The following is a 10,300-nucleotide window of genomic DNA, read 5'->3' on the forward strand; positions in this document are numbered from 1 at the left end:
TTGACTTTCTAACTAGATTAGCACCTCTCAAGTGGCCTGATACTTTCGGAGCAAATGTGAGGTACCTGCGCACAACCTTAGCCCCACCATGTGCTTAGGTAACACAAATTGGATTTGTTACAGACTGCAATTCATAGGCATACAGCTCTTGTGTTTGGGTGCTTGGCTTGTAAACTTTGCATAACTGTACCTGCACAGCCCTTAGGAAAGTGTCTTGGCATCTAGAAAATATAAATCCTGAGACTGATAGCTCTCTGGAACTGAAAGCACTCTGGGAGGTGAGCTTCAAAAACCGGGCTTTCAGCTCTTTCAATCCTAGCCAACACAGCTGTTGAGTCTGCAACAGGATTGAGATAAATATATTTGCTTCCAGGTCAGGACCAAGTCCTAACCAAATTCACGGATGGCATGTGGTCACCCACCAAATAAGAAAGTTTATCTTTTCTCAAGTCTTCTCAGTCGTGGCTGGCTAAGAAGTGACAATACTAAAAGTCTTTTTCCTGGCAGCCTTGTAAAGGCTCCTGTGTTGGTGTGTGACAGGGCAAACACAGTGACACAGCACGACAAGGTTGCTGGAGCCTGGAGCTGCACTCTAGGGCCTTCCCAAAAATGCCTTTCCAGAGGAGCAGGACCTGACATCAAGTGGCCACACCTCTAGAAATATGATTTACCAGCTTGTGCATGTGGTGATGAAGAATCCGAGTGACACATATGGGAATCAACCAGATGCCAGCATCCTTGGTGTGACCTGTGAGAGTCTCATCTACAAGGGGTGGTGGGGAAACTGAGATATGACTTCCCCAGGTGGGTTCAGACATGTCCTCTTGGAGGAGATCGAACATAAACAAGGCAAAAAAAATGAGACAGGAGATGTCAGGAGAAAGACATAAAGTACCACAAACATCTCAACACCTGCAAATATGCCTGTAGCCATCTGCAGCATTAATCCCCCAGCAGTGCTGGGGGATTTGTCCCATTGCAGGGCTGGCAGCTGTCTAGATAGTTAGAAGATGGTCTCACACACTGTAGCCAAGTCAAGCAGTGTTCACAAATGCAGAAGAGAGATTTCCTGAGGAATATACAACAGATTCATTAATCTAAATGAGCTAAACTTTCTGGATGATCTGCTCCTCTCTGTTCCACATTGGTAAGCAGGCAAACACACCTCATTGACCTCCCCCTTGTTCCCCTCCTCCTCCCATCTTACATATTCACAAATCAGGATCAGTCCAGAAAGCCCCTCTCAAAATACAGACGTGGTATTTCACAGGATCCGCCATCCTCCTCTCACCGCCTCTAGGGAAAGCTTGCTTTCCCCTCCAGGTGAACTTTTCCCTCACTGCCGTTCAGGCTGGATCCCTCTCGCAGGTGGGTGTACTTAGCCTGGTGCTGGCAGGCCAGCTGAGCTGAGGGGGTGGGCAGCACAGGCAGCGAGCAAGCCAGTGCTCTGGAAAGGTGTTACTAGTTATTCCTGTTCCTTGCTAGAGGGTTTCTGCCATTGCTTCTGGGGGCCATGACTTGCCTTCCACATCCACTTCCCCTATGGCAGCCACCTTTGCCTGCCATCATTGCAGGGGACGGGAGGAGAGCAGTTGGGAAGGGGTGGAGGACAGTCCAATGCAGAGTTGAATAAAAGCTGAAAAATAACATCAGTGATCTTTTTCCCTCTCTGCCATGTCTTTTCACGGAACTGCCCACTGATTGAAACTTTCCGCTGGCTAGTCTGAGAGCAGAGCAGCTGCACACACACATGGGCTGTCCAGCAATCATGCATATAATTGGGGTTCAAGTGAATGTGGGTCTCTATGTGAATACAGGAAGGGAAGAAAGAGGGCCTTAAATCAGTTCAGCTGGTTGCAGATTGATTTGGGCCACCTCTGTTTTGTCCCTGCTTCCATGTGATAGCCACTTCTCTTGCCAAAATGAGAAAAGGCACCAGAAGTATCCGCAGCCAGTAACAAACCCCATCCACCAACAATTATCAAAATGTTCAAGTAAGACTTTTAATGGTTTTAGATAAAATCATTGTGGACAGATGCATCAGGATTATTAAACACGGCAGCACCAAGGCAACTGGCAGCTGAAGAGGTCTCAACACATCTAGTTTTGGCAGTTGGAGTAACCTAAGGAAAGGTCGTTCATAGCTCTTTGCATCAAAGATTTCTCAAACCACTCTCTGCTGATTGACCCAGGGTTTGATGCACCTGTGGCCATCCACTCCACTCCTGTGGAGGCAAAGTTGTGTCTTTCAATGTTTTGTTATCAAATGGACAGCTGGAATTTCTGGAGAATAAAACTGAAAAAGACCCTGCTGCCTAGTGAGTAATGCAACCAGATGTTGTTTCTCACTTTGCCCTCTCTAGAAATAACTAGCTGGAGGTGAAGGACAAGGTCAGAGCTGTCTCCTTCCCTGTTCTACTTACTCATGGGATCTGACTCCCTCATGACAACTGGTTTTAGCCAGAATTATACCTATTCTGTAGGGATGCAGATCCCTTAATGTAACCCACACTTCCATCCCATGTCACTGTCTACCATGTACATGTCTACCAAGAGTCAGGCATGATAGTGTCTTCTAAGTAAGACCAAAAATTTATAGACAATAACATCCTGTATTGGTACTATCTCCCCCATAATCCCCTGTGTCTGCTGTTGTCCTCCAGATCCTTCATCTTTGTCAAGGAGGGTTCATGACACGGCAGTCTCCATATGACATTATTTAGTTTATGGAATCTGATAACACTGGATGCAAGCAGTGTCCAAGAAGAGTTTTGGGCTACAATCTCAAAAGCGAAGAGGAATACAATAACTGCAAAAGTAGGTTAAAACCTAGGTGTTTCCCTGGGTTTTGTCGCTTATACAAGATTTCAGTTTTTCTTTAAAACAAAGTTTAAAAGTACTTGGGGAAGGAGAATGGAGAAGAGAAGGTTTTGATTTATCATACCTCCTTCATCCACTTTGTTGTGTCTAATGAAACCTGAGTAACCTCAGCGTGATCACCCACTGTTGCAACAGATGGCTGTGCAGCAAAATCAAAATTAGAGATGGGAAGCTGGTTCCCAGCTGCCGGATGTGGTAAAACCTCTTTCCTACAAGGCCCACTACAAGACTTCTCTGGCAGCGGTTGCCCTTCTTGAAGAACAGGAAAGCTTGCTGGGTGTTGCTGTATACCAATGGCTAGAAAGCTTTGAATTTACAGCTAGCACACATCCTCAACCACTTTAAACACATTCTTTATAATGCTGCCTTCTAGTTCAACCCCACAGTCTTTTTTTTTTTTTTTTTTTTTTTTTTTTTTTTTTTTTAGTGTGTGTTTATCTCCTCCAGAGACACACAGACAACACTCAATCTCTCCTAGTCTTTGCCACGATAGGCAACATGTTCCAAGTTCTCATCTCCATTCATGTGATAGTCTCTCTCCCTTTCCAGATCAATCCCAAAGTCAGTCCTGGCTGTTTAAAATGATCTGTATCAATAGTGATCAAGGCTTCTGTAGTCTCTTACATCATCTCCAGTCCATCATTCTCTTTCCTACACTGTTTCCTCATTATTTACGGCATCTGTCACTGTTCTTCTGAGATGAGCTGTCCTCTTATTTTTCATCACTTCCCCCTCCTGGTTTTCTGATCAAGTTTGAGGTAAATTCACCTGAAAGTCATAGGATTTCCTAAGGAACATTTTCCAGAGCACAGTTCAGTGACGCTGATGCCAGCATTATAAAGGAAGTGTTTTCCTGGACAGCATGACTGTTCGTAGTTCTTGCAAATAAAAGGTATTAGAGAAAAAGAGGACTTGAGAGGTGTATGAGTAATACAGCATCATCTGTGGGGACACGTGCTGGAATAACACACCAAAACAAGCTGAGAACACAGAGTACTTTCACCTGCAAGTTAACTCTCACCACACTTAGGGAAGGTGAAGGAAGGCAGATGTCACTGCTACAGCTAGGGAAACTGACTCAGTGATTCAATTTGCACAGATCATTCATTCAGCTGGCTTTATGGAGAGCCTAAGCTAAGGTTATTTATGCTTTGTTCTGAGTTGCAGCTGTGTGAATTATGCAGTAAAGCTTAATTTAATTGCATAAGAGGAAGACAAGACTATGAACTCCATTGATTACCTGGTAAAAGGACACAGAGCAATTGGGTGTTCTAGTGCATTCAGACCTGTCCATGATGTCCCCAGCTTGGCTTTTTGTCATCTCACTTCTCTTGCCCTCATTAACAGCCAATGTCCCAGTAAAGCCTCTTCCCTTTCTTGCAGCCAAATATGACTTCGTATTGGCTCTAGCTCTTCTTTGGGTTGTCCTTGAGTTTGCTCCATGACCACCTGACCAACGTTGAACACCAAAAGCACACTACTGTCCAAGGACACTGTCACAGCAAAGTGATCTCCATTTGCACAGAGCTGGCATCCGTTCCACCCGCTGACTTTCCTACCTCCAAAGAAGGCTGCAGCTCACCGAGAGGAACAAACATACCATAGAAGGGAAGCAATCTCTGCCAAGCGCTGCAGAAATGGGACACAGATGGTGTCTTAAACGAGAACGGAAGTTTATTTGGGGGCTCTGTCTGTGACGTAGCGTTGCAGATCTTGCAACAGATGACAGACACCAGGATTTCAGAGCCGGTGATGAGATAATTTTGAAGCAGTGTCTGTCCATAGGTCTATTAGTCTGTCTGAAAAAAAAAAAAAGAAAGAAAGAAAAAAGGAAAAAAGAGAAAAAGTTGAACTCAATAACTAGTTCAGTAAGGATAAGAATGTATAAATCTGCTTTTATTTGTATGTAGGCTTAGTTCTTCTGACACCCTAATCTTAACCACAGCTGTTTATTGTCTGGTTGGTCAGCCCAAATGGCCAGGCAGCCATTGGTGATAGAAATAGAAGAGGATGACATTAGCCTTGCTTTTCCCTTCTTTAAACATATACTTTTGTCTTTGTCCTCTACACATAGAATAGTTGGAAGGGACCTCTGGAGGTCATCTGGTCCAACCCCCTGCTCTAACAGGGTCACCTAGAACCAGTTGCCCAGGAACACATCCAGACATATTTCTGAGAATGGAGACTCCATAACCTCTCAGGGTAACCAGTACCAGGTCTCCCACCCTCTACTCATGAGAGATGTTCCAGTCCTTTCATCAGCTTCCTGGCCCCTTTGCTGGACTCTTTAGTAGCTCTGTGTCTCTCTAGCATTGAAGAGCCCAGCACTGGTCACAAAAAAGCTACAAGAAAATGCTGCTGAAGCCCGGGTTTGAACCAGGGACCTTTAGATCTTCAGTCTAACGCTCTCCCAGCTGAGCTACTTCAGCTCTGCTGTAGCACTATTTTTTGAAAAACCTGTTGGAATGTAATTATCTTTCAGCCTTTTCAGACAAGCTTTGATACCAGTTGTGTTGACTAATGCAGTTCTCTTCCACAGGTTTAGACTTGTCTGGGATGCGATAGCCATTCCTTGGTCCATGGCACATGTTGCTAATTGCAGAGATCAGAACTGGGTGGAGCACAGGGGTATTTGCACCCCTGTCAATAAACCAAATAACAGCATCAGAGGGAACGTGTTGGTTGCATTTCCAGACTGGCCTGGTATAACAAAAATACCAAGACCCCTTCTCTTTAAGGAGAGGTTTGAGTGTGCTGATAAGAAATAAGAAAGTGGGGGTCCTTGCTGTACCGAAAGCCCAAGGTCTGCACAGCTAAAACCTGGCATTAAATAGCAACCTTGATCCAAATACCAGCCAAGAACATTAGAATGGAACTAATTTCTAATACCTTTTCACAGAACCCACTGAAGGATCTGGAGTTATTCATAGAGCCTGGCTGATACTTTCACATCTATCTCTGCATCTAGGGAATGGGAGTCAGACATATTCATGCAGTGATAAGGTAGATGTTTGCCCAGCCCACCAACTTATGCTGCAGACAGAGGACTTTCACTCCCAGGACAGGCAACCTACCATCTTTCACCAGCTCCAAATTCACATCTCCCCAAAATACATACGTGAAATGCACACTAGGTTTTCCATGTCTGCTAAAAATCTGGTAGGGAAAGGTGTCAAAAATACATTTAATCTGGCTTTGAATGTTCAGCTCGACAGCAGCAGACATTTCCTCACAGATGTTTATTAAATAACAGTATCTAAGACTCCCAAAGTGGGCTGTGGAACCTCTTGCAATATCCAAACATCATGATCATACTGTAAGTGGGTTTCCTCTCTGCCAAACCACTTCCACTCCTGGATCCCAGTGGTGATCCTACCCATGACCAATGAGGAGCTGATCACACATGCAGGTCTCAGCATCTCTGTGCTTAGGAGGTAGGGATGGCTAAGCACTGCACAGAACTTCTGCTTCTTGTCCATTTACACTTAGAAATTGTTTCCTATATGTGACCTAGAAACACGGCAGACCCAGCCCTTGACAGCTCTACAATGCTGAGGACGGGTACACATAACAACTCCAGGGCATTGCTAAAGACCATGGCCACCAGGCAACTGAATCCCAAGCCCAACTCCTCTGTTACATTTTGTGTTTGGTAGAGATGCTGATATGGAACCCAGAATATGGCTCAGGGATTTAGTGCCACGGAAGAGTGATTAGATCTCAGCCCTGAAGTGGAAATGAGAAATCCTTATTACCTATCCTATTGACTGTGTCTCTCACCTTCACCTGGCCCTCATGATCCATAAGAATGTAGCTGGGAATTAACCCTAATAAATCTTTCCAATTGTCCATGAAAGAAGATGAGGAAGAAATCATGCAACCTGCCTCCCACAAAATCATCTACAGACCAAGGCTGTATATTCAGAACAGGTCTGGTTATATTTATTTACAAAAGATGCTACAGGACTGATTTCTTGAGCTCATTGTCTAAGGATCCTACAAATACAGCTTGGATCAGCCTGCAGGAACAGAAAACTCTTTTGGTGTATTTTTTCCTCATTTGGATGCTGAAGGAAGTTAGAAAAAGCATTGCATACCCATATGATTTATTAGATTATTATTGTGGGGTCATCGTAAGTGTTTACTTGTATGTAAAGCTTTGCTTTAAAAGGTCACTAAGGTCTGGAGTGCGGACCTGCTCCAGGTTTATCTTTATTCTAAAGACTGTGTATTTTGACACATTGATGCCTCTTATTCTGTTGAAAGAGTACTGGTTTTGTTCTTCCCCTAAGAGCTCTGAGCTATTTAGCATTACCAGCACTGATGATTACCAAATTCCTAGAAGGCCAGATAGGGACATCAGTATGATAGGTAACAAAGACCACAAGAAGAGACCTGATGATCCTGGCAGGACTTCTTTCTGCAAACCCCAGCAGCTTCGAAAAGGTTCCTGCAATGAGATTCATCTCACATGACTTCCCAAAGGCCAACAAGGCAAATCTCTAAACCTGACCTAGAGCTCACAGAAATTGAGAACACCGGTGCTTGTGTTTGTAAATTCAAATTGGGAACACTGAGTTCCGAGATTGAATCTTCCTTCAAAACCCAACCAAATCAAATCAAACCAAACCAAATCAGAACAAAAATTTTGAATGTCAGGTCTGGAGGACTCCACATGACACCTCAGACACTATCAGCACATGAGTTTGGCAAACTGAGCATGCAATTTATAACAGCAATTCATATATGCATCAAGAACAGTGTTGCGGTGGGTTACAACTCGGCTCCCTACAGCCACACCAGAAATGACGTTACTTGGTGACAATGAGAAAAGGTATTTCCACTACTGAGCTCAGCTGAAACATTGTCTTTCCCTAGAAATTACCCTTCTGCATGAAATGTCTGCTATACCGTGTGGTGTGAGGGTCACCGGGGGGGTCGTGGTATCATCACATGAGAATTTTGTTTTGCTGTAAACCGTAGTCTGCATGAGCTATCCTGGAGCATGCTGCATGGCTCAGGGACCAAGGACCAGCTCAGCAGTTTTTCTACAGTTTTAATGAAGACATAACAATCTTTTGCACAGAGAAGGCAGGTTATGGAGTCACTCCATGGCATTTTCCAGAATCTGTTATGCTCATTGCAAAGATAGGCTGGGTCCTATCAAAAGTTTTTCTCCAAATTTAATTAGAACTGACAGTGCATGTCACTTCTGGATCTGTAAAAATCCCATTCCTCTTCCAACTCTGTATGAGCTTATCCGGTGGGAGGGTTGCGATGCGATTGCGATTTAGGTCTGCATTGCGATTTGCGTCTATTTGGCATGAAAGAACCAGAGCAGAGCAAAGCCTTCTCAAGGACAGTGGTGCCACCTAATGGGAAAATTCCCAGGGAATCAGTTTCTCGGAAGTTAAATCCTTAACTGGAGTGTTGCTAGGTGACGTAGACATGGAAATCAGCACCTCTGATGCAAGCGTCCCTTTTCTAATGCTTTACGACCATCCTTCCACCAATCTATTCCCTTTTCCACAGTGTCTGAGTCACACACATGAGACTGCCCCAGAAAATTAATTCTCTTTCCTGCTTAAATCCACTCTCAGCGATCCCTGAAGCTACCAAAGCATTTTTGAGCTTCTTGGTGCTCTGAGTCTGACTGAAAAGGAAATTATCCCAGATTTGTGGATTATGAAGAGCCAAGAACAAAGTAAGAAGGAATGAGGAGCTGCCAGGGGAGGGACCAGGACTCTGTGGGTTTTCTGAAGGGGGAAAGGGCTAAACCCAGGCACACTAGATATAAGAATAGATTCATATAATGGTTTGTGCTGGAAGCAACCTTAAAGTTCACCTAGTACCAACCTCCCTGCCATGGGCAGGGACACCTGCCACCAGACCAGCTTGCGCAAAGTCCCATCCAGCCTGGCCTTGAACACTTCCAGGGATGAGGCATCCACAGCTTCACTGGGCAACATGGTTCAGTGTCTCACCACCCTCACAGTAAGAATTTCTTCCTCATACTCATCTAAATCTACCCTTTTTCAGCCTGGGGGCAGCACGCCAATGTTTGAGGGACGGTGTGCTAGCAAAGCCCTTTGGTCTGCTGTCTCAGTGGAAGTGGGGGATGGAGATCCATGCAGCAGTAAAGACAGAAAGGTTATTAATGTATTAGAAGACATGGAAGCACTTGACAATGGTCACATAGGAATTATGGTTTCTCCCCATAAAAAAGGTGGCAGGATCAATAGCCCAGCTGAAGTCCACCTGTACCAGTGCACACAGCATGAGCAACAAACAGGAGGAGCTGGAAGTCATTGTGCGGCAGGAAAACTGTGGCATGGCTGCCATCACAAAAACACGGTGGGATGATCCACACAACTGCCGTTCTGCAATGGATGGCTCTTCACAGGGGATAGGCAGGGAGGGACAGGTAGTGGGGTAACCCTGCATGCCAGGGAGTATTTTTATTGTCTGGAGCTTAATGATGGTGACAATAGGGTTCAGTGTTTATGGGCAAGAATCAGGGGGAAGGCCAGCCAGGCACATATCCTGGTGCGAGTCTGCTACAGACCACCCAACCAAGATGAAGAGGCAGACTAAATTTTCTATAGTCATCTGGGGGAAGTCTCCCAATTGCTAGTTCCTGTTCTTGGGGACCTCAACTTACCAGCTGTCTGCCAGAAATACAGTACAGAGGAGAGGAAACAGTCTAGGAGGTTTCTGCACGTCTGGAAGAGACCTTCCTGACCCAGCTGGTCAGTGAGCCAACTAGGGAAGGCACCTGCTGGAGCTAGTGTTTCTGAACAGAGAAGGCCTTGTTGATGGTTGGAGACCATCCTGGGCACAGCAATCATGAAATGATAGTTTTTGATTCTCAGAGAAGTAAGTAGGGGGGTCAGCAGGCATGCCAGGCTGGGCTTCCACAGGGCAGACTTTGGCCTGTTTAGGAGCCTGGTTGACAGGGTCCCTTGGGAGGCAGTCCTGAAGGGCCAAGGAGTCAATGAAGGTGGGACATTCTTCCAGAAGGAAACCTTAATGGTGCAGACCATCCTCATGTGTCAAAAGATGAGTGAGGGAGGAATATGATCAACCTGTCTGAAGAGAGAAAATTGGCTGGAACTCAGGGGAAAAGGAGAATTTATAACCTTTGGAAGAAGGGGCAGGCAAGCATTGGGACAGGCTGCCGAGGGAAGTGGTTGAGTGACCATCCCTAGTGGTATTTAAAGAATGTGTAGATGTGGCACTTAGGGGCATGGTTTAATGGTGGACTAACATTAACAGTTGGATTTGATGATCTTAAAGGTCTATTCTAGCCTAAGCAATTATATGATTCTATGACTCACCTTAGTTACACATTTTGCAAATGAGAGGTGAGGCAGGCTCTCTGCATTGCAACTTCCACATGCTATTGCATTTTAGCAGAATC

At 45.0% G+C, this 10,300-nt stretch overlaps 1 non-coding gene across 1 annotated transcript; it reads right to left on the reverse strand.

Moving 5' to 3' along the window:
- Nucleotides 1–5,236: 5,236 nt before the first annotated feature.
- TRNAF-GAA lies at nt 5,237–5,309 on the reverse strand. Its single transcript has one exon. It is a non-coding gene; the product is annotated as a tRNA-Phe (tRNA).
- Nucleotides 5,310–10,300: the final 4,991 nt, after the last annotated feature.

This window comes from Falco naumanni, chromosome 3 (genome assembly GCF_017639655.2).
Source record: "Falco naumanni isolate bFalNau1 chromosome 3, bFalNau1.pat, whole genome shotgun sequence".
NCBI classification, from domain to species: domain Eukaryota; kingdom Metazoa; phylum Chordata; class Aves; order Falconiformes; family Falconidae; genus Falco; species Falco naumanni.